The sequence below is a fragment of the Eubalaena glacialis genome, chromosome 17, assembly GCF_028564815.1.
Source record: "Eubalaena glacialis isolate mEubGla1 chromosome 17, mEubGla1.1.hap2.+ XY, whole genome shotgun sequence".
Taxonomy (NCBI): Eukaryota; Metazoa; Chordata; class Mammalia; order Artiodactyla; family Balaenidae; genus Eubalaena; species Eubalaena glacialis.
In genome coordinates, this window is record NC_083732.1 from 28,025,898 (window position 1) to 28,053,557 (window position 27,660).

At 36.0% G+C, this 27,660-nt stretch overlaps 1 protein-coding gene across 7 annotated transcripts in view; it reads left to right on the forward strand.

The window, feature by feature from the left end:
• The window catches only part of RALYL (RALY RNA binding protein like), an 867,550-nt gene that overhangs the window by 47,308 nt on the left and 792,582 nt on the right, over positions 1-27,660 (forward strand). Inside the window, exons 2-3 of one of the 7 annotated variants that reach the window (XR_009697716.1) lie at positions 24,440-24,601; positions 26,744-26,799. The exons of 5 other annotated variants lie outside the window; for them this stretch is intronic. The gene's annotated coding sequence lies outside the window, so the exon portion shown is untranslated. The remainder of the gene's footprint in view (positions 1-24,439; positions 24,602-26,743; positions 26,800-27,660) is intronic. One more of the 7 variants, XR_009697715.1, reaches the window with a different exon arrangement.

Below are 27,660 nucleotides of genomic sequence, written 5' to 3' on the forward strand. Positions count from 1 at the left end.
TGTTTTTGAGGAGCTTATTTACCCTCTGACCCCGTGTAAAACAGACAGGCTTAACAATAAGTAGTATTTACTGTTCTCATTTTAAAAAATTAATTTCATGAAAATTGATAAAGGAGTATTTCTGCATGGGAGGTTAGAGATCTTGCATTGGAGATCATTGTATAATTCTAAATCCACTTATTTATATTATTATGAATAAAAAGGCTAATGCTTTGAAATTAAACATTTGATTTAAAAGAAACTGAAAAAATGATGTAAATTATGGGAAGTTACATTTTATTTTATTTTTGTGGGGAAAACTCAGGATTTAATCTTTTAATGACTTTTATATATATCACACCACATTGTTAATTATAGTCATCATGATTTACATTAGATCACTAGTTCATTTTTTTAAAATTTTTATTGGAGTATAGTTGATTTACCATGTTGTGTTAGTTTCAGGTGTACAGCAAAGTGAATCAGCTATACATATACAAATATCCACTCTTTTTTAGCTTCTTTTCCTATATAGGCCATTATAGAGTATTGAGTAGAGCTCTCTGTGCTATACAGTAGTCCTTATTAGTTATCTATTTTATATATAGTAGTGTGTATATGTCAACCCCAATCTTCCAATTTATCCCTCTCCCCAGAAGTTACGTTTCAGATGTCAGAAATTTCTTTTTTTAATTTTTATTTATTTAAACATTTTTTTAAATTAATTTTTCTTGGAGTATAGTTGATTTACAATGTTGTTTTAGTTTCTGCTGTACAACAAAGTAAATCAGTTATACATATACATATATCCACTCTTTTTTAGATTCTATTCCCATATAGGTCATTACAGAGTACTGAATAGAGTTCCCTGTGCTCTACAGTAGGTTTTTATTAGTTATCTGTTTTATATATGGTAGTGTGTATATGTCAATCCCAATCTCCCAATTTATCCCTCCCCCCCTTCCCCCTTGGTAACCATAAGTTTGTTTTCTACATCTGTGACTCTATTTCTGTTTTGTTTTCTGTTTTTCTGAGAGGGCGTAGAGAAAAGGAAACCCTCCAACACTGTTGGTGGGAATGTAAATTGGTAAAGACACTATGGAGAATAGTATGGAGGTTCCTTAAGAAACTAAATAAAGAGCTACCATATGATCCAGCAATCCCACTCCTGGGCATATATCTGGAGAAAACCATAATTCAAAAAGATACATGCACCCTATTGTTCATTGCAGCACTATTTACAATAGCCAGGACATGGAAGTAACCTAAATGTCCATCGATAGATGAATGGATAAAGAAGATGTGGTACATATATGAAATGGAATATTACTCAGCCATAAAATAGAACAAAATAATGCCATTTGCAGCAACATGGATGGACCTAGAGATTGTCATACTGAGTGAAGTAAGTCAGAGAATGACAAATATCATAGTAATTTCTTTATTTAACAAATAAAGGGTCCATTAAATTCATTTATGAAGGCTAAACAATTTAAGCAAAACAGTTTAATCTTCTGACTTGTTTACCATTCCTTAGTTTCTTGTGGATTTTCTATGCCAGAAATAGAGCCTAGAAACTTTGTATAGATATCAGGTTCCCTCAATAATACATTTACTTATCCTCTTCGCCTGTGGTCAATGCATACATTTAGTTGTTTGGGAGCCATCTGGTGGGGAAGATCTCTGAAACACTTTACCTGCCTTAATTGTAGCTGATTAACAGTTGCCAGTTGTGTCTCCTGGAAAGGTAGTCAGGCAACTTCAGTTCTGAATTTTAGTCTGTCCTAAATTTGTATTAAACTAATTTTTGTTGGCATAATTTGAAGACAGCTGGAAGTTGGGATGGTCAGAAAGTAAGCTCAGACTGTCCAGCAAGATGTTGATATAAAAGATATATAAATCATAGAAGGAGAACTCCAGGAATGGAATCTCCAAATTTAACAGCTTACCTCAGCAACGGTGCTGGTATCTCAACACAGCAGCTGATAATTCATAGTGCTTTTAGTAAGTACTGTATTAGCAGTTCAAATCAGTTGAAGCTAGATTGATATGAAATGCTAAATATTATCTGATGAATTTCTCATATATAACCAACGTGATTCCAGTTATTTAAACCTGTTTATATGGCTGTGTTTCACTGTTTATCCAGATAGTTTAATTGTACTACATGCATCCAATATAATCGACCTGAGTAATACATTTTGCAATGTGTATACACACACATACACAATGTATACATGGCATATTTGGGAGGATGTGAACTGCAATGCATTTTTAGTCACATATTTATGAACAAGTTTTTGATTTTGCATCCGTCCAATAATATAAAGTTACTCAGGATGAAAAAGAAACAATGCAAACAAATTACTTATAGTACTCAAAGTTGATAGTAATCAAAGTTTATGCTAAGCATATGCAAGGAATTGAGTGAGAATGATTTTTTTTTCCTGTCAAATGAAGTTGCCAAGAGTTTCTGATTTGTCTTTGCTGAATTACTCTCCCTGTAGGTCATTTCTGGTTCGTTTGTTGCCATTCAGGGGTGAGTGTTTGGGTAGAGTTGGGGCTTGCTCATAATGGATACCTGTTCTACTGTACAGTGAATCTGGGCTAATTCAGGTGATCAACTTGCCACTTCAATGTAAGGCACAGGTCTGTGCTGAAAGGAAAAGAGTTCTAGGGAGGGCCCACTGGAGAACTTTTCCACAAAAGACTGCCCTGTGTATGCCAGGTACAGATGTTGCAAGGACCCTGCCTTCTGATCACTCAGTATACTTTTCCAAACAATATCTTCATACAGTAACCGCAGCGATGACATTTTTACCATATCAAAAAACTAAGACAGACATAATAAAAATGCAAAAGAAAAAGTTGGAAACAAAAGGAAAATGGTTCCAGGCTTAAGACAAGGGTAGAGAATAACAAAATAATGGGAGATGACATGTACTTTACCAAAAGTTTATTAAACTGAAGGAAAGAGTATGATATAATGTAATTTATTTAACTAGTTCCTAATTAGTAAATAAACCTGTGTGGTTCTTAAATGGTAAATCATCTAGATTCCTACAGGATAATGATGGCTCTCTAAATTTAGCCTCTCCAAACATCCTGCCAAAAAAAAAAAAAAAGAAAGAAATCAATGAGGAGAACAAGTAAGACTGCTTACAACCCATGCCTACAGAGTAACTAAGAAACGAAGAATACAGCAGACTTCAATGTACTTCTAAATGGGAAATAAATTATATGACATCCGCACATCCAGTTCCAAAGCCCATGCTGGAATGGAGAATCAGGTGGAGACTGAGTAGTAGACAGGTGAGTTCATGAGGATCTTGCCGGTGTAAACACAGATAGGATGATTCCCAAGAAGGAGGGAGAAGTACTGAGAAGAGGTCAGACACCTGGTGGATCACAACCCTGGCTACTGGGGAATATAAGGAAGGTGGCAGCAGCCTAGGAAGGTGTTGCCTAAGGGAGAGATGAAAAGAGGAGGAATCCTTAGGGGCTGAGAGGTGAAGGAAAGGAGAGAAGCAGTTGGTAGAAATCACGGGTATTAAGGGAAAGAGTATCATGCAGTCATATGATGCATCATCCTCTTTCTGCTTAATAGTTAATTAGAAAAACACTTTTAAATTAAATAGTTAATTAAAAACACAATATAATAAAATGTATTATATTTTAGTATAATGAAATATACTTATTATACCAAAGAAGAAGGTACTCTTGAACAATAACACTAAAAAAATTCAAATCCTTCACTCCCGGATAGAACCATTTTCTTGTTGATGCACAAAATCCCAAGATCATTTAAAATGAATAGAAAACATCAAGCAATGTCCAAAGTACATTACTGTAAGAAGAAAACAAAAAGTAAGAATTAATATTTTTATCAGATGATTATACACTCCAAATACCATCCACAGAGTAAAAGAAAATGTAGTATGAAATAAATATCATTAAACCAATATTTGCATATGTGAAAGAGCATTGCAAAATTGGAAATTCTAAGACTCAGAATATGAATGGGCAAAAAAACTGGAGGATATGAAACGAGTTGATAAAACCAGGAAATATAAGAAAAAGAAACATCATCTCCAAAAAAAAATTAACATTCCTTCTAAAAATAAAAGTATTTGGAAAATAGCTGTTAAAATATGAACTTGTAAGAAGACATTAATTTCAGTCATAAAATTAATCTAAAATTGCTTGTATAGCATTTAGCAAAATTAAAATATTTTGAAGTATGATCCACCCTTTCTCCTTCAAAAAACTATAATTATCTATTATCAAAAGTGGGGTTACATATTTTTCTCAGACAGTCTGACATTCATTAGTGAATGAAAATTGGGAAATATTTATAAAATATCTCTGTGGTGATTCCCAGAGGTTGATCGTATGCATACCACCGGAGAAACTATTTTGTTGCCGATATTTTCACTGCATCACATTTATCTATATCTATATCTATATCATCTATATCTATTTCTTTCTTCAATGGCTACCAGTTTCTTGAAGGCAGACTTTGTCCTTCCTCATTTCTGTTTCTCTTTCCAGAACTTTTCATGATGCTTTGTGCATCCTAGGTGCACAGTTAATGTTTGCTCTGTGAACTAGAGCACATGTCAGCCAGCTGTTGTTTACCTTATAGCAGAAAGACTCACATTTTTAGTAGAGGATAACTTTCCTTTTTATATTGTCTTGAAATTCATATAAGTCCAGTGAATCAGATCAGAGAGGTGTGTTGACTGAGCTTAGCTGGGAGGCAGTGGGGAAGATGGGAGAGTGGTAAAGCCTTGGAGGCTGCAGTGACAGGGTGTGAGGAGGAGAGAGGGGAACCTGAGAGCTTCTTCCTCGGGGCTTAGTGGGGGATAACGCATTCACAGTGGACAAAGGGTAACAGCAACCTGAAAGCAGAAGGCACAGTGGCAGCTGCTGCCTCTCAGTGTGTTAATTCTGGCTTTCTAATAAAAAATACAATGAATTCCACATGGTCTAGATTTATGACAATCTATACCATGCATCCTGTTTCCTGTTAGAAGTTGTGGGTCAGAATTAGAAGCTATACTGTGAACCATGGACTTTAACTCAGCTGTCAGAGATGAAGGCATCTTATATCAGACACCAGACTGCCCTGTAATACGTAGCAGCTTCCTCTCTTATACGTACTGGGGATCAACATATAAAAACAGCATGAATCTACCCAATCACATTGTTGGTTTTCCCCCCTGTTTTTGGTTTGACACTTCCAAAGTTAATAGGAAATGTCTTTTTAAAGATTAAGATGTTTTCATGATAGGGGGCTGAACAAATTCTCACCAATTGAACATTTATATGGCTGATCATTCATTCATGATCAACTCAAATAAAAATATTCTGATATTTTGATAACTGTAATTGATCCCTTTCATGCATTGAACCATTGGGGCATTTTCTAATTCCATCAGAACAGTAAATACGTCGTAAATTAGAATATGCTTATCTGCAGAAAACTTTTTAAAAATAGCTACATTGTGTTTATAATGTTCCTGGCACTGCTCGAAGCCTTGATGTGTGTCAGCTCATTGAGTCCTCATGGCAGTGTGACATAGTAATTATTATACCCATTTTACAGATGAGGAAAGTGAGGTGCAGTGAGGTTAATAGGAAAGTGAGGTACAGTGAGGGTAATAACTTACTCAAGATCACTCAGCTAGTAGCTGCCAAGATTCAAACTAAGGCACTCTGTCTCTGGTGTATGTGCCAAAATACTGAATCATATTTGGTGCTTTTTCCTCAAAATGGATTTTACAGTGAAAAAGTGATAGATGAAAAATAGAAAGCCAGTATTTTAATTCATTTTTGAAGAATCACTAGCAGAAATGACTATTTTCTAAAATTATTTACCAGTGTTTGTCAATATTATTGTAGGCCGTAAAAATTATATATATTTCCTAAACCAGAATTGAGACAAATGAATAACAAAAAAATTTCCCCTAGCCTGTGAATTTAGCTGATTTATAAAAGTATAAAATTAAATAACAATTATATTCTTGATTAGTTATCTTTATTTAGAAGTTAAACAATGTGAAAATTTGGAGTTTTCCAGAAAATTATTCTATCTAGAATTCTCTTCAGCTCTGATCTGGTGTGTTAGACTGTCTTCCAAAATTCTAATTAGTGTCAGTTGAGGTGTTGCTGATTTTGACCTCCTGACTTCCTGAGATCTAGAATATTGAAAGTCTTGGCCTCTTTCCTATAATCAATTCCAATCAACAGATATTTATTGAGTGCCTACTAAGTGCAACACCGTTACAAAGAAATAAATATCTTCAAAGAACATGCATTGTTGTAGGGAAATTTAATGCTTTAAGATGATAGAAGAAATGTCACAAATAATAGCATGACTCATTGCCACTTGAATAAAACAGACAGCAAGTGCTATTGTGTTTCTGAGAGAAGAGAGAGTGCTTTGAACTCTGCTTCACCCTCATGGTTAACTATGTTCTCAAGGCAAGACTGGTGTGCATTAGCCATTTGTGGGAACCTTGAGTCAGTAACTTTTAAACTCTTTCCAGCTAAGCTATAGACTTTTCAGCTTAACCCGAAACAATGGAAAGGGTAAACTAAAGAGGATAAAATTTGAGAACCAGTTATATCCTAGGAGCAGCATTGTGCGTTTTTTTTTTTTTTTTTTTTATAAGTTTTTTTTTTTTTAAACTTTTCTCATCTTACATTCAGTGCTCTAATTTCTATCTATTTATTTATTTATTATTTTTGGCTGTGTTGGGTCTTCGTTTCTGTGCGAGGGCTTTCTCTAGTTGCGGCGAGTGGGGGCCCCTCTTCATCGCGGTGCGCGGGCCTCTCACTGTCGCGGCCTCTCCTGTTGTGGAGCACAGGCTCCAGACGCGCAGGCTCAGTAGTTGTGGCTCACAGGCCCAGTTGCTCCGCGGCATGTGGGATCTTCCCAGACCAGGGCTCGAACCCGTGTACCCCGCATTGGCAGGCAGATTCTCAACCACTGCGCCACCAGGGAAGCCCCATTGTGCGTTTTAAAAATATGTATTTTTAAGTTAAAGCAATAGATGCACATAGCTTAAAAATATAATAGTAGTAATAGGCTTGTAAAGAAAAACCCCACCCTCTACCTCCCTGTATTAAAAGGGAAAAGCACTTTTAGTTCTCTTAAATATTTCTTTTAATATTTGCCTGCATATATTAAAATAATACAGGCATTGATTTTTCTATTACACATACCTTTTCTCTTAAACAAACATGCACATACACACACAATCATGCACATGTGCGTGAGCACACACACCGAGATACTTCCCCTCCTCATATTTCCCCACAACTTTTAGTAAGTTAAGGTGCATTGTCAGTATGATTGCTCTTATTTGTAATTTTTTCTTTCCTTTCATGGTCTGTTTCCTTCTGGTTTTATTTTTCTGCTTGTTTTCGTTGGTCTCCCATTTTTGTGTGTGTTGGGAGCATCCTCAAATGTCTCATGGTCCCTAGTTATGTTGATATGTAACAGTAAGGCACTAAAGCTCTGTGTGCTTGGGGTGGGGTTGGACAATTAAGTGGGGACATGGTGGGCAGGACAGCTGCTGGGTTTCCTAGAGAAGGACCAGTGATCTGGGCTGAACTGTCTATCGATGAGCTCTTCCAAGCATCAGTATCCACAGAATTTTTCTTTGAAGTTCATCAGATTTTCTAGAGTGGAATACTTTAGTTTTCTATCTGGTAGGTGTGTACCTCTCTATCCAAGTTCTGGAAGCTCAGTGGGAGAAAAGAGCTAAGGGTCCCATAGTTAAATATATAGACTCAATTACAGCTCCCCCTCACAAATTTGCTTCATGACTTAATTTGCCTTATTCTTCGCTTTGCTATGCTGAAGGTCCTCCCCTCCAGGGTCTCTCAGATTTTGTTTCTTAGGAGATACCCCCTTTGCCCGATTGTGTAGTCATGGTGTAGTAGCCTGAGGGTGTCCCTATCGGGGTTCATGAGTTGGGGACCTGCATTCTGATTTAGGGGTTCTGGAGGACATGAATTAATGCCCCTCTCTTTGCTAGTTCTCTTTAAAGTCAGACTGGCTTGGCTCTGCTAGCTCCAGTTGTCATTCTTCTAAGTGCTTTCCCTCAACTTAAATGGGTATGCCTCTCTTTCTTGTTCTTTTCTTTCTTCTTCTCACTTTGTCCATGTAGTTTAGTAAAATTTTGTTCTCTGTTACCATCTTACTAATTTAGGGGGAAGGACATGAGATGGCCATACATGTTCAATCTGCCACAATGAAATAGAAGCAACTATATTATTATTGCTGTTTTTAAAATAAACTTCCCAGTAAGCCTGTGAAGTTATCCCATTTAACATATAAAGACATCGAGATTCAACTAAGGTTAAATGAGGCTTGTTTCAAAAGCTTATACTTTTCCCACTGTTTCTCAGGAAGAATAAAGGATCACGACAAGAGAGGATTGCAAACTTTTTAACATTAAGGACAACTGTTTAATATTCCCTTTATATTCTATGCTTCAAATAATTTTATCGGCCAAGCAAACTGTATATATGAAGTTGTGCACCATTGCATTATTTTCCCTTTTTATGTTTATCCAAGTACACAGGCAGATTTTTCTGAACAGCGTTAAGTAGCCAGAGTTGTCCCACAGAGTAAAGGTCTTCTTTCTTCCAGTTTTCAGTATCATGGTTTTACTTTCCTTTAAGTCATCCTGAAGGCCATCAGGCTTCCTCTAACAGATTTTTTTTCAAAACCCTCCCATCTTCTCCCCACCATATAGGCCCAAGTCCGCTGAAACATTTTTAGATTTTTGTTAGGGCAACACCTCACTCCCAGGTCTTAGTTGTCCTTTCTGCTAACCCAGTTTCCACACAACATATTGGCTTAAAACACAAATGATCATTCATAATCTCTCACTTTTGTGGGTCATGAATGCAGACAGCACAGTAGCTGTGGCTAGTCTCTGCTAGAATCTGGGGATTGGCTGGAAGAATCAGAAGTTGGGAGCCAGAATCATCAGAAGTCTCCTACACTCACAACTAAAGATGGATGCTGGCCATTACTTGGAATCCGTGAAGAATTGTGAAGCGTCTGAGGTTGTTCTTAACGTGTTCTCAGCATCTCAGATGCTGGCAGAAGATACAAGACCCCCAGGTTAGAGGCAAAAGACTGTTACTCAGGGCACGGCAGGCAGCATGATTTTCAAGTTCACATTGTCACTCTTCTCCTTAAGACCCATGGAGGGCAGGCGGGAGGGGTGGAGTAACTTAGGTGGGTGCTGCACATGTAGTAGGTGTACATGACAGCTGAGGAGGCTTAGGAAACCTCAATCTTTTCAAGGGGTTGCAAGCAAACTTGCTCCAACTTTGTACTGAAAGGCAGCATGATCTTTATTCTCATACTTGCCGTCAAAGAATTTACCCTTGTTCCAGAGGGAGACACTCTGTCTAACTCACCAGGTTGTTTGGTATACAAACAATTTTGGAAAGAGAATCTGGAACAAAGGACAGTAAGTTTCTCTGCTAGTTAAGATATGCAGAAACAAAAGACCCATTGAGAAGATTGTCTCAGTGAAAGGAAGAAGAGAATGGATATTGAAAAATAATTAGCAACTTCTGACACACTGTTTATTAGAACAAACTGAGTTATCAACAAATAATTTTACCAAAGTGTAATAAGTATAAGGGAATTTAGACTTCTTATTTGGTGTTCTAAAAGCAATCTGGCAAATTCTGCTTGGGGGCTCTGATTCAGAGAAGGCTTCAGATAGAAAACACGCAAAGGAAGTAAATTAGATACTGAGGAAATCTTCTATTGTTGTCTTATTGTTATTATTGTCATTAGCTGTTTGAAAATATGCATATGACTTACCACATCTAATATGCTTCACTAGTTTTAGATGACATATTTTCATAAGAACATTTATTACAATTAAAGTAAATATTTAGCCTGGAGAAAGGCAGACTCAGGGGTATGGATGAAATACGAGATTGCCAGGTAAAGAAAGAGGGAACTGTCATAGAAGACATGATGGGAAAGACCGTAGCGCATTTAGAAACTGACAGAAGGCTGCCAATGTGGCTAGAGCAATGTTGATGTGGGGAAGTGGTCTGAGGTGAGGTTGGAGAACTGGACAGGGTCCAAAAGCTGAACTTGGCTTCTGCTTGGAGACCTGTTTGGTGGTGAGGAGGTATACATGAGGATAGACCTGCAGGAGGCTGTGACCATAGTCCGGGTGAGATGTGTTGGTGGCATGGACTAAAGAGCTGGCTTTGGAGGAAAGACATGGATGGATGCTTTTCAACATCACTGAGTAGAAGAATTCACCAATTCTAGAAAAAAAGACTTTATCATCCACCAGTATTATTTTCTAAGTGTCATCAGTTGTATATGGCCCTTTGAAAGCATGAAGGTTGACAACACAGACTCTGGAGTGAGACCAGCTGTGTCCAAGTCTTAGTTCTACCACTTCCTAACTACATGAACTTAGGCAATGTGGCCTTCAGATCCCTCAACTGTAAAATAAGTTGCTTAGAAATATATTTTTATAGCATTTGTGAGATTGTCAAAATGGTGATGATAATTTGTGGAAAGACAGCACAGGCCAAATATACAAACTTGTTTAACTTAAGGAAGTTTACAAGAACCTAACTGGGTGGCGGGGGTTGGGCAAAGCAGGAGGCTTTCCACCTTATCCCCGTTAGAGGAGCAAATGTCCCAGACCTTCAAGTACATCAGGGGTGTCCCAGCATTCCCCTGACCGGAAGGCCGCCCATGTGGCTGGTCTTTCTTGGTGTTTACCTTGCCATTCTTACGTGATGCCTTAGCCGCTTTTGGCTTGTTGCAATATTTATGAATTGCTCATTAGGTGCATGTAACTAATACTAACACTCCCAACATCTTACTGCATTTTCCTCAAGGTTAGAACACCTGTGTCTTTTAGCAAGTCAAAGATTTAGGTCTGTTTGAAGTTTATTCCTGCAACTTTGTGCAATCATTTAATGATGTAATTGTATAAAAAACTTGGCCCAAACCTAGAAGACTGTAGTACATGATAGAATGCAGGTGTTAGTTATTAGTGAATTGTTAAGTAAATCTGTAGTTTAGTTATTCTAAATTCTATTATAAAGTTCTTTTCTAAAAATACTTTCTTTTATTATTTTCCAAGAACCTGTAATAAAGTATCCCTTCAAGTGTAATAATCCAGACATGTCTAAACTAAGTGAACCAGCTCAACATCTGCTCACAGGTCTGCTGTTTAGGCAGGGATAACAGTAAAAAGAGTCTGCCAGAGTTTCAGTTATGCAAATATAGTAAACGGCGGGACCCAGACTATCCTGGCTTTGCGTTAATTTATAACTCTTAAAAAAACACCCAAATGGAAAAAATCCCTCTATGTATTATTATGTCAGGTGAATATATTTTATAAAAACTCTTCGTTAAGTGAAAAGTTTCAAAATATTAACAATTTTTATGCTTAATATTACTGAACTAATAACAGCCATATTACAGCCATATTAATAATAACAATAATAATCAACAATAAGGTTCGTGTGGCTTTATTCCTTCCTTAATTTGCTTAAGGGATTCCTTTATGTACCTAAGAGGAAAAAAATAGGATCACTAATTAATATGCTAGGTAGTAAAATATCTGACTGGATCAAGTTTGGTTGGGTACATCAGGCTGTCACAAGACATCTCTTCGGAATCTTCATAAAGAAATTTACCAGGTCTAGTCTTACAGCTTGAGGATGATTCAGGGGCTCATGGGAGTAATAAAAAGTAAAGATTAAGTCAGTAGTGGTCCTACTCAGCAACTGTATCAAACCTGGGACAAATAATCTGCTGATAGGCAAACAATGCCATGCCTTTCCCAGGGGATAACCCCTGATCCGTCCCTCTTAATACACTTAGGAGCTCTTGGTTGTCAGAACTCAGACATCATTAATGATTATTCTAATATTGTTTCCCCAAAATAGCAGCAGTAATTTGATCCCCTCCTCTCTTGCTGTGAATACAGTCTGCCTCTGAATAGTCCTTAGTCATCCTGTGTTCATCTCCAAAACTTTCTCTCCTGATTGTAGATTTACATTGTGAAGCTGCAGATGGGGAAAAAATTCTTCCTCTCCACCCTCTCTTGTTATCTCTTATGATGTTATTGGAGATTTTGAGTTGAGAATCAATAAAGAGAGGGGACAGGAAAAAGAGAGAGAAAGAAAGAAACATCACTTTGTATTCATGCCTCTCTTCTTATATATTTATTTATTTCATAGTCATGGAGGAACTATTTCTTGAACAAAAGTAGTTATTCATTGTGATAAAAAGGACAACATCATGAACGTCAGTGATCTGAGCAGACAATATTGAAACAGATGAATATAAAAATAGAAGGAGATACTTTTTAAAAAACTGGTATTACCAAATTGAGGTAAGAAATTAAGAGTACCTGGAATTTGACTAATTAAATTATAAAGTTACTATGTTCTTCCTTTGCCCCAGTAGAATTTACTATAGTTGCCCAGATACAGTTACTTGACACTTATTAGGATTTCTCTAAATTTTTCAATTAAACAGATGCAGTGGAAGAGATCACATAAACGGTTATTCCTCATCTATCTGAGATCCACATCAATGAAGAGTAACCACAGTACAACTGTCATTTAAAATTTTCTCTTTAAGATTCTCCAGCAACTTAAATTTTATCAATAAGCTATTAAAATTTATAACTTTACCGACACATTTCTGAGATAGTAACTGAAACTTTTAACTTGATTTTTACAATTCTTTTTTTTTTTTTTAATGCAAAGACTTGAGGAAGTGATAAAAGATGAATGTGGAATCCTATAGTCTTAAAATTGAAAAAGAGTTGAGGATTCACTTTGCATTTTATAGTAAACTAAGCTGAGTTCTAGAAAATCAAAGAATGTTGTGAGATTGTTTCAAGTCCAGGACCAAACTCAGGTTTCTTGATGTCTTAGAGAATGTCTTCTTCACTATACTATACTACATTTAGAGAAGATTCTAAGTCTTGAAAAAAATTCTCAGAGAGAAAATAGGAAAAATAATACCTGATTAATTTGTTATCATTTTCAGTGCAATGTTTTTTTTTCTTTATACACACATAAGTGAGCTACTAATAACACAATAACAGGAAAAATATAAAAAGCTAAATTTCATACATTAAGGAAAATGTTTGGAAAACAAGTCCAAAATTTATAAAAATATTGGTACAGAATTTCTGGTTTTAGTTTTATTTTAAATTAGTTTATCACAAAGTCCAATATCTTAGTTCATTAAATAGCTAAGATAATATAGAAAGGAAACTGAAAATCTACTTACATACATATACTTTTTAATTTTAGGGGAACAGGTTTTATAACAATCAACAATTGATACCATGACAGTCAAACAGCAGTTAACATCTTGTTCTGGATTTTTAAAAAATTTTCTCCTTGAAATCAAATCCACATAAGCATCTGAGCAGTTGGTTGGTAGAAAGCAGAACTTCAGGTGTGTCCTAGCTTCATGTTTCATACATAATCTACTTAATTTCTATTCAAATTTAGTGTGGTGATGTTGTGTTCCAGTTTTAAATGTCTTTTTTTTCTATTAGCCCATGAAATAATGGCCATTTTTGATATTGTTATGTACAAAACTTTGCTTAGTACATTATAAGAAATTGCAAGATAGAAATACGGAACTATGTGGATTTTGTTTAAAAAAATGGAAACAAATAGTATAAACATACTGCTTAATTGCTTGAAAAAATCATACACAAAATTTAATACTATAGTCGATACTGATTTTCCTTAGTATGAAAGGTGATTTTTTTTAAAACAGAGTCTGCCATGTACTTTCTTAGAGACTTTTACTACAGATTTCTTAGCAAGTTAAAGGCAAAATAGGGTGTAATGAATAGAAAATAGAGTGCCAAGTATCCCAATTTCTGTTTCCAACCTTAGTATATTAGAAAGCAACCATTCTAAAGTCATACTTTGGAACAGTATCTCCCTTGTCTACCTCTACTCAGGTATGTCAGATGATTTTTATACCTTCTTTGCAAAGCTAATTGCTCCTAATTCACCGATATTAAACATTTTCTTAAAATTCTAAAAAGTAATGTTGAAAGAGTGTTCCCTGTACGCAATATGACAGATAAAGAAGCTCTAAGTGATGTTTACAAGTCATTTTTACCTAGTGTGCCTTCTTTATTTCACCATATTCTTGTAAAAACGTAGATGAGGAAGATATTATTCTCTTTATAGAATTGTTGAAACTGAAGCAGGTAACATTTAAATGATGGGTTTGTCCTTATACACTGTTAGTGGGAATGTAAATCGGTGCAGCCACTATGGAAAACAGTATGGAGGTTCCTCAAAAAAATTAAAAATAGAAGTGCCATTTGATGCCTCCAGCAATCCCACTTCTGTGTATATATACAAGCAAAGCCAAATCATGATCTTGAAGAGATATATGCATCCCCATGTTCATTGCAGCATTATTCACAATAGCCAAGATATGGAAATAACACGTGTCTGTCTACAGATGAATGGATAAACAAAATGTGGTATATATATGCAATGAAATGTTATTCAGCCATGAAAAAGAAGGAAATCCTGACATTGGTAACAACATGGGTGGACCTTGAGGGCATTGTGCTAAGTGAAATTTTAAGCCAGACAGAGAAGGACAAATACAGTATGAGCTCATTTACATGTGGAATCTAAAAAAGAAGAACTCATAGAAACAGAGAGAGTAGACTGGTCATTGCCAAGTGCTGGGAGTGGGGGAAATGGGTAAATATTGGTCAAAGGGTACAAACTTCCAGTTATAAGATGAATAGATTCTAAGGATTTAATGTACAGTGGAGTGACTACAGTTAACAGCACTGTATGATATACTTGAAAAGTTGCTAATAGAGATCTTAATGTTCTTACCATACACACACACACACACACTCACACACACAGGAAGGTGAGGTGATTGACATGTTAATTAGCCTTACTGTGATAGTCATTACCCCATCTATGCATAAATACATGTATCAAATCATCACGTATACCTTAAACTTACACAGTGTTATATGTTAATTATATCTAAATAAAGCTGAGGAAAAATAAACATCAACCACAAAATGTGATGGGTTTGCATCATCAGGTTCTGGAAAGCAGACGTCAGACTAGGTCTCAGAAGCTCTGCTTGTCAGATCAAATAACCTGACTGTTTTTGTGAGGATATTGTATCAAGATACAGAAATTTAAGATGCTTGTATATTTATATTGAATTTTGGTAGCAATTTACTTTCATTGTCTAATAGTAAAAAAGTCTCCTGGTACAAATTATAACTCTTACAATAGAAAAATTATTTACTTGACACGACTTTTGAATTATAGTCATCTTATAGCAGTGCACTGTGGTTACTAAGAGCTGTGACTCCAAGACTCCCTGAGTTGCATCTAGGCTCTGCCATTTATTAGTTGTGTGACATGGGCCACGTTATTTTATCCCTCTATGTCTTAACTGCCTCTTCTGTAAAATGGGAATGATAAATGGGACCTTCAACCTGGAGATATTGGAATAACAAATGAATTAATACGTGCATTAGCACTCTGCACAGAACTTGGCATATTGTGTTATGTGACTTAGTCATTCATTTCTGGTAACATTCATCATATTTTATATTACATTTATTGGTATTTTGCATTTCTGTAGGCTGTAGAATCTCCCTGTTGTAGGAAGCTGCACCCAGATACAAGGAAGTTCATTTAATAAACATGAGGGCTAGAAATACTGGTATATAATATGTAGTCACTGCTTTCAAGGAGCTTACAGACTAGTGGGAAAGAGAAAAAACAAGCTGATAACTGCAGTTGGTGAAAATGTTATGGGAAAGGTCTACGAAAGGTCCTATGGAAGCAGAGTGTGGGAAGTGTAACAGATGAAGGAAGAATTCCTTACCACTGGAGCCAGGCAGGGCGTTTGGGCCATGTTTCATTCATTTGCTCACCCTGCCCTTCATTCATCCATTCCCCCATCTGTTCAATATTTAATGAGTTCCCACAGTGATTTAGGTCAGAGTATTAAATTGTGATTTAAAAAATAAATAAACTTCTCTCCTTTTTTGGAGTCTAGAATTTAGTTAGGGAGACTGATACTAAAAAACAGTCTTTAAAAAAAAAATTCCACTTTGACTGAAATTAATAATCATGTGTGTATATTTAATCTTACCCTTATATGACATTTTCTTTTAAATAGTTCTTTATGAAAGTACATACAGTTGATTTTTATTTTCAGTCTTCAAATCTTTGTCTTTTAATAAGGGCATTAATTCATTTACTGTTGCTAATAACAACTAAAGCTGTTAGACTCTAAAATTTACTGTTTTCTGATTTGTTTGTTTGTTTGTTTATGATTTGTCTCCTTTTGATGTGTGAAATTTATTTTCATTCCTGTTATTTTTTTTCTCTAATGATTTGGAGAGAAGATTTACCTTCTGTTACAGATTCACCTATTAGTTCCATTATACTTTAAAAACTTTTACTTTACTTAAACCTAAGTTAATGTCAATGGGGAAATTATATCAACTATTAGAGGACAGAATGAAGGAATTAGCACTCTTTACTGCTCCTATGCCCCCACTCACCTATTTCACAGGTTTTGTTGATATAATATTAGATAAAGTTAACTGTTATGTTTTTATCTTTAAGACACAGATATTCACAATTATATTTTGTAGTGTAAGACAAACATTGAGAGAAACCTTTAATACTCTGTTGACACTGTTAGTAAACCATGTCTTGCCTATTCTTCTTATCTATTTTATTTCTAGACAACTGGTGCTTATTTGGGGATATAAGTTTTAAGAGTGCCATGAATATCAGAAGACAAGTTCTTTTGCCTCAGACATGAATTCCAATATTAATTAGTTTAAAAATTCTCTGTAGACTACAGGTTAAAGTAAACTCACAAATGTATACAGGGTCCAAGCTGGAAGTTAAATCATGAAGTGTATCAGATATAAGATATTTAGATAAAGTCTATGGCAAAAGGGAGAGGTGCAGACCTATTTTGAAGGCATTCATATTCAATTTGTTTTTAAGTAGGGAAGGAAAAAATGACTATAAGCCACATCTGGCTCATGGATAGCTACTGTTTCTGTAGACACTGCTTGAGTGATTTTTACAATTTAGTGGTGAAGAGGAGAAGTCTGAGGCAAACATGACTCTTGATGTACATGACCTGTTTTTTGTTTTGTTTTAATCTGGACTTTTCTCCCTTATCCTTAGAAATAAAGAGAAAAAAAAAATCTTTGCAATAATAAAGCAATTTTTAAAAATTAAGTTGAAATATAATTGGTAATCCCTTTCAGTTTTCAAACAGGTTTTGAATTAAAGTATTTTATTTTTGAATGTTATTTCTTTGCCGTGTGTTCTGGTCTTTTCTTTAAAAATATCTGTGTCTCATTTTTCACTTCCTTCCATATGTCTTTATTTCCCTTACAGTGTTGGAAAGTCCTCTCAAGTTTGTCACTTATATTATAGATTTAGCTTTCTGCATAAGCCCCTGTTGTTCTGCTTCAAATTCTAATTTCAATTTTGCCATTTTACCTACACTTAATAAAACTTCTTTCCTAATCGTCTGTGCCTCTTATTTGATGTATACTTACCTCACAACCAGTATCACTGTCCTTAAAAACATGTGTGCATATCCCCATGTTACTTTATTTACCATTGAATGAAAAGAGGTGTTACCTTGCCTGGCATTTGCAAAGTAATTGACTGGGTGAGGTAGATTCTGAGTGTCCTGTCATTGAGACCCCTTGGGTGCTGTTACGGTGCCCTTGCATCTTAAATTAGAAAAGTTGTTCATGTATAAATGTCCTAGCCATACTTTTGTGTGTTTTTTATGGGTTTTTTGAATTAGGTAATCTCTCACCCACTTTCTGGCTAGGGTAAAATAGAACTTATTCTTAGTTCATTTAAAGCAATATTTCTTCCTCTGACATCACTGATACAGAAAAGCAGTTCTCTCACAGTTTTTCATGGTTCTGTCCCTTCCTACTGCCATCTCCCTATTCCAAGATGCAGCACACCATTGCCCAGCCCACGTTGAGTTTTGGGGAATTAATATCCCTAAATGGATGAAAATATTATTGTTAATTCCTTTGTAAGAAAGTGACCAAAGTATCCCTATTGGCACAGGACTTTACTGGTTTTAGCACTGCAAGTCACATGTCCCGAGGACTTTCATGGTTCTGGGTAAACTGTAATGGTTGGTAGCTTTATCTGCAACCGATGCCATCTTTTAATAAACATAAAATTCCAAACTTTCCAGAGGTTCTGCTACTTCCATTGGACCATGTTCCTTTTACCCCCATTGAAAATTATTTATCTTTTTAGTATCAACAGTAGTCAAGGTGATTTTATCTTCTGTTGTTTATATTTTGAAAGCAATACATTTCTTGTTTTAAAGATATAAGATTAATTCATAATATTGAATATACTTCTTCAAATTATGGGTATCTTTACAACTCAGGTAATTCTGAGGCTTGCCTAGCCTGACCTCAAATGATTCAGACAGCATAGTGCAAATGGAAGGAATGGAAAGGTGAAATTTGGTCCCTCTGATGGTTAATTTTTTGTCAGCTTGACTGGACTAAGAGATGCCCAGATACCTGGTAAACATTGTTTCTGGGTGTGTCTGTGAGAGTGTTTCCAGATTAGCATTTGAACTGGTAAAGCAGACGGCCCTCCCCAGTGTGGGTGGGTGTCCTTTAACCTGTTGAGGGCACAAATAGAACAAAAAGGCAGAGGAAGGGCCAATTCACTCTCAGTTTGAGCCAGACATGCATCTCCTTCTGCCCTGGGATATCAGTGCTTCCTGGTTCTTAGATCTTCAAACTCAAAATGGGACTTATACCATCAGCTCCACTGGTTCTCAGGCCTTTGGATTCAGACTGAATTATACCACTAGCTTTCTTGGGTCTCCAGCTTACAGGTGGCAGATTGTGGGATTTTTCAGCCTCCATAATTATGTGAGCCAATTCCTATAGTAACATTATATATATTGCTTTGGAGAACCCTGACTAACACAGTCCCCATAACTGGCTGATCTAGAAAAGTCTGTAGAATCTTCAGGCCCTGTGATCAGGGAAGTCAATTGCGTTGGTGGGAGGAATGGGTAATTTCTCCTTTAACTGTGTCTAGCCTAAGTATTCTTCCTGAGGACTCCAATTGCCTTTGGCTTTTGAAAACATATTCTGAGTTCCAGAATATCAGTACTATGGGAATTCTACAGTGCGTGTATGTTAAATGAAATGAAAAAGTAAAGGTATGTCAGTTTTGTATCACAAAATGATGCATGCTTACGCTGAAAATCATAATTATTTTAAAAACTTAATTCAAAAAGTAGTTAATGAATAGCTTTTATGTGTAAGGTAATGTACCAGAATGTATAGGACATACAGCTTTAGATGCAAACTCTGCCTTCCAGAATTTCCCTTATAGTACTAAAGAGTTGCCAAACCTAGATTACTAGACTGCAAAGCCTGAGACGTCATGTAAAAGAGATGTAAAAGTGCTGGAAAAGGACTATTTCTGGTTGGTGGAGATCATGGAAGGATTATTTGAGATAAGGTTAAAAGTATGTTAAACTTAGACAGCATTGGAAGAAGCATATGAAAAAATATGTTTTAGAAAAAAATATGTGGAGTATGTAAGTTCAGGGTGTATTTGAAAATTCAAAAGAAGCTGGGTATAACTGATGCTCCAGGTCACTGATGGAGGTTAGTACCAGTTATTTTGGAGAGTTCTGTTAGGACTGTTGTGTGGAAGGCTTTGAGGTCCAGACTTAAGAGTTTAACTTTTTTATAGAGAAAATTTTCCTTATTTGTGTTTCTATCCATAAAATGTTGCCTAACAGTAGACACTCAATAAAATATTTGTGTAAAATGAAGTCATAAAAATTGTAACTGCACATCCAAAATGACTCTGTATGTGCTTAAATTCACTCATGTAGAGTTTGTTTTTTTTTCTTTCTGGAAGTTTGTTTAAATTTTTCAAAACCAATTTTATGGAAATAGATGAATGAATGAGATTTGCATATAATATCACTGTAGACTAAATTAGAAGATTTTTTTCCCCATTAGTAAACAGGAACATAAGTAAGGATACCACTTAACAAAATTATTATCATTATGAGTAAGGTTTCAATTAAAAATATGTTGAAAGACATGGATTGAATATCATGAAATACCCAGGGTCATGGCAAAAGAAGCAATTTGCCACAATTAACAGGTCCACCAAAGGCCAGAGCTGCAAAGGGTATGTCTGAATACTGGTGAAGGGTGTAATTATCTCTGAGGTGGAGAAGGTTTCTATGCATTGGCTTGTTTGCCGACATCTGTCAGCTGTTGCAGGGTGCCACATCTCTGTTCTAGTTTTCAGCCTTAATACGATATCCTCAAATGTGTAAGCTGAGTGGAGTTACATAAAAAAGTATATGCTGGTTTTTTTTCTCTGAACATATGTTCTTCCACAAAGAAGAACATTTCCCATTTCTGAAAAGCGTTTTTTATTTGCCAGCAGAAACTTGTATTTTTACACATCAGTTTTCACTAAGTCAGGGCGTTTTCTTAAATCAAACAGCAGGCAAAAGTTTTCCTGTGGAATAAGTGGGAGTGACTTACATTAAAAGATATTCTCTGACATAAAACAACTTCTAAAGGCTGTGCTTGCTGTTCTGAGAACCTTTAGAGTAATCTTGGCCCTAATTGATGTCCCCATCTTGTCTACATCTTAAAAAAAAATGGAATCTTCATGCAGCCGTGGTAGAGAAAGTGAACTGGAATCAGGTAACAGAAAGTTATCAGAATCAGGGAAGTACTACTTCTTGACTATATAACTTTCAACAAGTGATTTAACCTCTCTTTGTGTGTCCCAGTTTACTTTTCTTATTCTAAGGGCTTTACATGAATGTCTTAATTCTCAGACAACTCTAGGGAGTAGATACCATAACAGGAAATTCAACTACAAGTAATTTATCAAAGCAGATAACATGTAAGCCTAGGAAATGAACCAGGCTTCTGTCCCCTGAGTCATAACCTTACCCATTTTCTTCTGTACCTATCAAATACTATCTACTTTATAAGAATCTTATGAGGTGTAAATGTCTGAACACAGCAGGTGTTTATTAAACGGTTTTTGATTCTGAATATAAACTTTTGAGAAGTAGAGATTTTAAAAAGTTAAATTAAATTAATTAATTAATTTTGGGTGTGCCGGGTCTTAGTTGCAGCAGGCGGGATTTTTAGTTGCGACATGTGGACTCTTAGTTGTGGCATGCATGCGGGAACTATTTCCCCGACCAGGGATCAAACCCCGGCCCCCAGCATTAGGAGCATGGAATCTTACCCACTGGACCACCGGGGAAGTCCCCTAAAAAGTTTAATTTTTTGACAAAAATTTTTATTCTTGATAAAATAAAGAAACTTACTGGGAAAAATATTTGTGAACAATGTGGTCAGTAAAGGTAATTGGAACACATTCAGGTGGTTGGTAGAGCCCCACTTTCAGCCTGAATTACTTTATGGAGCATTAGGTCACAGATTATTGAATCTTCGAATTATAGTGGAAAATTTATGCAGGATTTCATTGTTTTTGCCTACTTAAATTCCAATTACCAAAGGCTATGCCTGGAGTTGAAGGGTCATACTTAGAACAGTGACACTTGGAAGAAATGAAGACCCACTTAATTATTTAATGGGACTGCAAAATGCCAAGTACAGCCATAAAATGCTAAAATTCATAGCAGACAAATCTTTTGGTATTATAAATTTGCATCAGCATCATCATGGTGATACTAACATATGCCTTCTAATACCAGGTCAGAAATTATATCATGCTTGGTTTGTGGTCAATTGTTGGCTGACTGGGAGTGACTCCAGGGCAGTAGGCAATAGACTCACATCATACCAAAAGCATGTTTTCTCTGATTCTATAAGCCTTCCTAACTAGATAAGTACATTTTCTGAAATTGCATTGGCTTGATTTTCTCAGTAAATATTTTAAGTGGGATGAAATGTTGGTTAATTATATGGGTTTGTGAGTATTTTAAACTAATTTATATTTTAAGGACCAAGCTCTTTCGTGAAAAAAAAAATTAATGAGTCATGGTTTCAGATGAGACCATTAGGATAAAGCTGTCTTTAAGCAAGTTGGATAGTAACAGGGGAAAAGCAGGTTTAGAGGACACATGGGAATAACCAGACGTTTTGGAACACTGGGTTTAGAGTCCTTGTGGGGTATCTGTGTGAAAATTCTGGAAGATAACTAGACATACAGTACTGGAACTTAGAGGAGAAACAATGACTTTAGACATCAATTTGAGAATCATTAGCTTATTTGGTGCTGGAAGAATGGGAGCTGAGGTAGCCACACACACAGAGTGTGGTTTATCAGATTTTTAGTAAAGTGGAGGATCATGGCAGTGGGATTTGCTTATTACTCTCTTCTGCTATTTATTTTTTTAATCAGTTATTTAGATTAGCACATAGAAAGTGGGTGGGCTTTTCAGGATTTCAGATATGAACTGAATGGCATGAGTGCCTGCTGCATTGAGTCAGATTCAGCTATTTTCATTTAACTGGAATCAGTGTCTGAAAACAAAATGATAATTTAGAGGAATAAATATGAAATGTTACATTTAGGTTGAAATATTAAATACAGCTCTACAGACAGGATAGCAAAGCCAGGCTTTAAAAGGCTTAGTTTGAAGATGGACTAGATATTTTTTGTACACAAGTGATAGTTTCTTTGTACCTCTCCTCCCCTCCCTCCTTTTTTTTTTTAAATTTTAATTTATTTATTTAATTTATTTTTGGCTGCGTTGGGTCTTTGTTGCTGTGCGCCGGCTTTCTCTAGTTGCAGAGAGTGGCTAGCGGGGGCTACTCTTCGTTGTGGCGTGTGGGCTTCTCATTGTGGTGGCTTCTCTTTGTTGCGGAGCATGGGCTCTAGGCACCCGGGCTTCAGTAGTTGTGACACGTGGGCTCAGTAGTTGTGGCGCACGGGCTTAGTTGCTCCGCGGCATGTGGGATCTTCCCAGACCAGGCCTCGAACCCGTGTCCCCTGCATTGGCAGGCGGATTCTTAACCACTGTGCCACCAGAGAAGTCCCTCCCCTCCCTTCCTTTTCCTACCCAAACAAATTAATTGCTGTCTTGGATGGTATCAATAAAAGACATTCTCTATTTCAAAATTTGTGTCTAAAACTTGGTATATTGTTTCTTTTCCTTCTCTTCCTTATTCTTCTTCAGATCTGTAACACATTCAGAAGATGATGCCAGTTTGACTGGGTGATGAGTAGATCTATAAATTATGTACCAAGAAGTTAATGTAAATACTGTTTAAGAAATTTTTAGCCAGGTGATATTGGGAGCATATTAACTACCTGCAAATGACTGAATGGTTGTTACTATTTATGCTTTTTCACAAATTCATTTTTTTATATTTCCCCACTAACTATTCTCATAATTACCCTTCAAGACTCAATTCTAGAGACACCTTCTCTGTGATAACCTGCCTGATGGTCCCAGGTGGATGGATCATTCCCTCTTTTGTGTTCTGTGTCCCTGCCCCATCCTTTTTGTTTCAGCACTTACCACATTGAAGCACATTAATTTATTGACACATGTGCCTCTCTCCACTAGCCTGCAATGGATGTGAGAGCACAGACCTCATCTTAGTATTGTGTGTTATTCATATCTGTAGCCCAAGTCCTAGTTCAATTTTTGATAGTATGCTTTTGTACTGAATTGAACCGGTGGTAGAATAGAAATGTTCTTCTTTGCTCTGGAGGAAAGAAATAGGGTCAAAGGACAGAAGTGACAAGGACGCAGATTAGTTAAATTCATTACTAACAATTAAAGCTGTCTGAAAATGAAATGACCTGCCTTTACAATGTAGGTTAAGCACAAGGTGAATGATAATGCGTAAGAGATGTTGCTTAGCCTGACTTCTAAATTCCCTTCCAACTCCTATATCCCATGCCTTACATTTTTCTCATGTGTCAGTAGCTACCTTCTTGGGTAGCCTTCAAAAGTACTTTCATATATATTATCTCACTTATTTGAACAAATTTCCTGTGATGTATGTAGGGATAATCATTCTAATTGTTCAGTAAAATGAGGCATAAAGAAATTAAGGGACTTGAACAGGGATACTCCATCAGCATGAAATTTGAGACCAGAATATCCTCTTCCTCATGGTAGTTTAGCATTCTTTTATAGATAAAAATATCTGAAATGGTCTGATTTGGACATTTGGAGTACATGCTCATTTAGATATTCATTAAGAAATATGTTTTTTTCCTGTTTATGCTTTTATGCATGGTTAATTTTTTAAATGATCAAACCACTGCCTGTCTTTTTCATGCTACTTTTAATTATTGTATTTTTTTGGATTGTTCTGAATAGCAAGGACAACAGAAAAGCATATATATAAAACAGTGCCTAAGAGGAAACAGTGATAACATACCACATATTTCAAAAGTCTGGCTGCGTGAAAGTCTCACTATGTGAGCATACCCCCTGCATTCCATGTCAGGACCCCCAAGAGTGGAGCCCGGGCTATTGCAGGTGAGTGGCCAGATTTGACAGCGATATCTGGCTTCAGCACATTCCCTGGAAAGGCTAGAAATAGAGAGGAGTCATTCTGGATTGCATTAAACACCTATTATGAATTTTATTTTATTATGTTCTACCTGTGTTCCTACTCTGAGAGCTGTACAGGAAGGATTGCACTTAAAGTTAGATATTTCCTGCAGTAAGGTTAAGATCATATGAGGAAGTAAACCAATCATTTCAGTTACCTATCCCTGTGTAACAAACCACACTAGAATTTAGTGGCTTAGGGCTTCCCTGGTGGCACAGTGGTTAAGAATCCACCTGCCAATGCAGGGGACATGGGTTCGAACCCTAGTCCAGGAAGATCCCACATGCTGCAGAGCAACTAAGCTCGTGCGCCACAACTACTGAGCCTGCGCTCTAGAGCCCGCAATCCACAACTACTGAGCCCACGTGCCACGACTGCTGAAGCCTGGGTGCCTAGAGCCTGTGGTCTGCAAAGAGGGAAGCCACCGCAATGAGAAGCCCACACACTGCAGTGAAGAGTAGCCCCACTCGCTGCAACTAGAGGAAGCCCGCACACAACAACAAAGACCCAAAGCAGCCAAAAATAAATAAATAAACAAACAAATAAATAAATAAAATAAATTTATATATAAAAAAGAACTTAGTGGCTTAATACAATAATTCTTTTTTTCCTCATGATTCTGTGTATTGACTGTTCCTCTGCTGGTCTTAGATGCCATCAGTCACGAAGCTACATTCAGCTGGTGGTAGGACTGGGATTTCAGCCAGAGCCCCAGTTTAGTTCTCCTCCATGTGGCCTGCCCAGATGGCTAGCTTGGTATCTCATGGCGTGGTGGTCTGAGGGTTCTAAGAGAGAAGTGGAAACTGCCAGTCCTATTCAGGCCTGACTCTAAAGTCCAGGGATGTCACCTCACATTTATTATCAGCCACATTGTGTTGATTAGAGCAACTCACAAGGCCAGCTCAGATAAAAGGGCAGGAGAAACTGACTGCACCTCTTAATGGTAGGAACACCTCTTAATGAGTAAAAGGGGTAAGGCAGGTTCTTAGTGGCCATTGTTGGTGGCCATAGGTATATGTACCTTATTACATTGGCCAACCAGGGAAATAGTAACATGAAGAGAAGGAAGATGTGAGCTCTGGAATCACATTGCTCCTTTGTCAAGATCATAGAAATAATCACCTAAAAATTATATGAATGATGTTTCTCTCCATATTGCTTAAAAGCCCTAACAATCCTGCCTTTCTTAGAGTAAATCAATTTGCCATTAATTCTGTTGTTATGATTATGCTTTTCCTGTCTGTTTAGTTATTTTTTTTGTAATTTTGAGGTGAGATAAACACTTTCTGAAATATAGCAGATGATAATTTTGGGCTTGCAAATTTCTGTCATCCATATATTGATTATTTAACTGTTTGTGCTGCCTTAATTATGGTTAAATATGATTAGTACCACCAACTTTTGTGTGACTATAATAAATTGTTTCCAAAGATTCATTTATTACTATTGTTATTAGTATTATTATTAGGTATTACTTAGTTTTTGAATTTTACTCAGGTAGAATTGAATTAATTTTTAAATAATTTTAAAATCAAATTCTTTAATACGTATCTGATTTATGTTATCTCAGCAAAATCCTGTCACATTTGCTTTTATTTACCACTTATTGATCAATATATAATAAAAGTTCTCTCTATATACTATTTTGAGATCAGAAAATATGGCTCTACAATATTAGTCCAAAATGTTTGGGCATGTCTTCATTAATTCTATCTAAATTTATTCATTTTCTAGGCATTGGTGTTTGAAAATTTCATTTTCAACATATGTTTACTGCTTTATGACCCAGCATTAAATTAGCCATCTTAGTGATTTTAAGAGGTATAGACTGCTTTTTTTTAAGTTCATTGCATCAGTTCAGATTTTTGTAAGTTTAAAAATAAAATCCGTTTATGTTTATAAATGAATTGCCTGGGAATAGACTTAACATAATACAACACTTGACAGAGGAAATTTTGTCTCATCATTTACTCAACTCAAAGCTATATTTTTAAAAATAGTTTTTTCATCAGTAACATACATAGAATATTTTCATGGCAATAAAGTCAGCTCTTCTCTGTTGATAGAAATCTGCGTGATACCAGTGACTGTAGGAGTCATGGTTCCAGATCAGAAGTTTTGGGTAAGGTTTTCTGTTTGTAGATGTTATTAATTTCAGTGTTTCAAGCCTAATCTTCTGATTTAACATTTCATTCTGGCAACTGTGTTCTTTCACTACTGGAAAAATATAGTGTACTTTTTGATTGCAGCTTGTATATGCATAAGAATATTTGTTTTGATTCACACTGGAGACTCAAAATAACATTTCCAGTTTACTTATGAGCTAAGAGTATTTACAGATCTAAACCGAAAACAGACCATCTTTCAATGTGTTTATCAAAATGTTTATAGTTTCTTTTTCTGGTGGTATCAAATAATAAATATGGAACAAAGTCCGAGTCTGTTTCTTGAGCATTTCTGTAAACAAAAAGTAAACAAACTATGATCCATTGGCTTCTATAACACTTTTTATAGTGAAAGATACAGCATTTAAGTGTAATTTAGCAAATTGTCTGTCTTATCCCGTTCTGTAAAATAACTACCATGAGTTATTTTCTATAGATTTTGAATTGATAAAGAGAAAAAAAGTTTCTAAGTTTTTAGATGAATTGTGTAGAATGTTCTGGAACAATAGTTTTCCAACCTATTGGTGATCTATTAGTGGCTGATGAAATCAATTTTAGGTTAAATTTAGCATTTTTAAAAGAGTGGAATAGAATTGAGTAAGCTAGATTAGAATAGAAAATAGCAGAGTACATAGGCATGTAGTAAAGAGTAGATGTTTTATGTAAGCTTTGTTTGAGTTTTATACATTTTTATGTAGTTGGTCACAGTGTAAAATAGGCCTCTAGCTAAGAGTCATGGTCAAATCAATTTTAAAACTATATGCAACTTTATATAGTTCTTCAGTAACAAGTTTACACCTCACCATTGAACTAAGTTT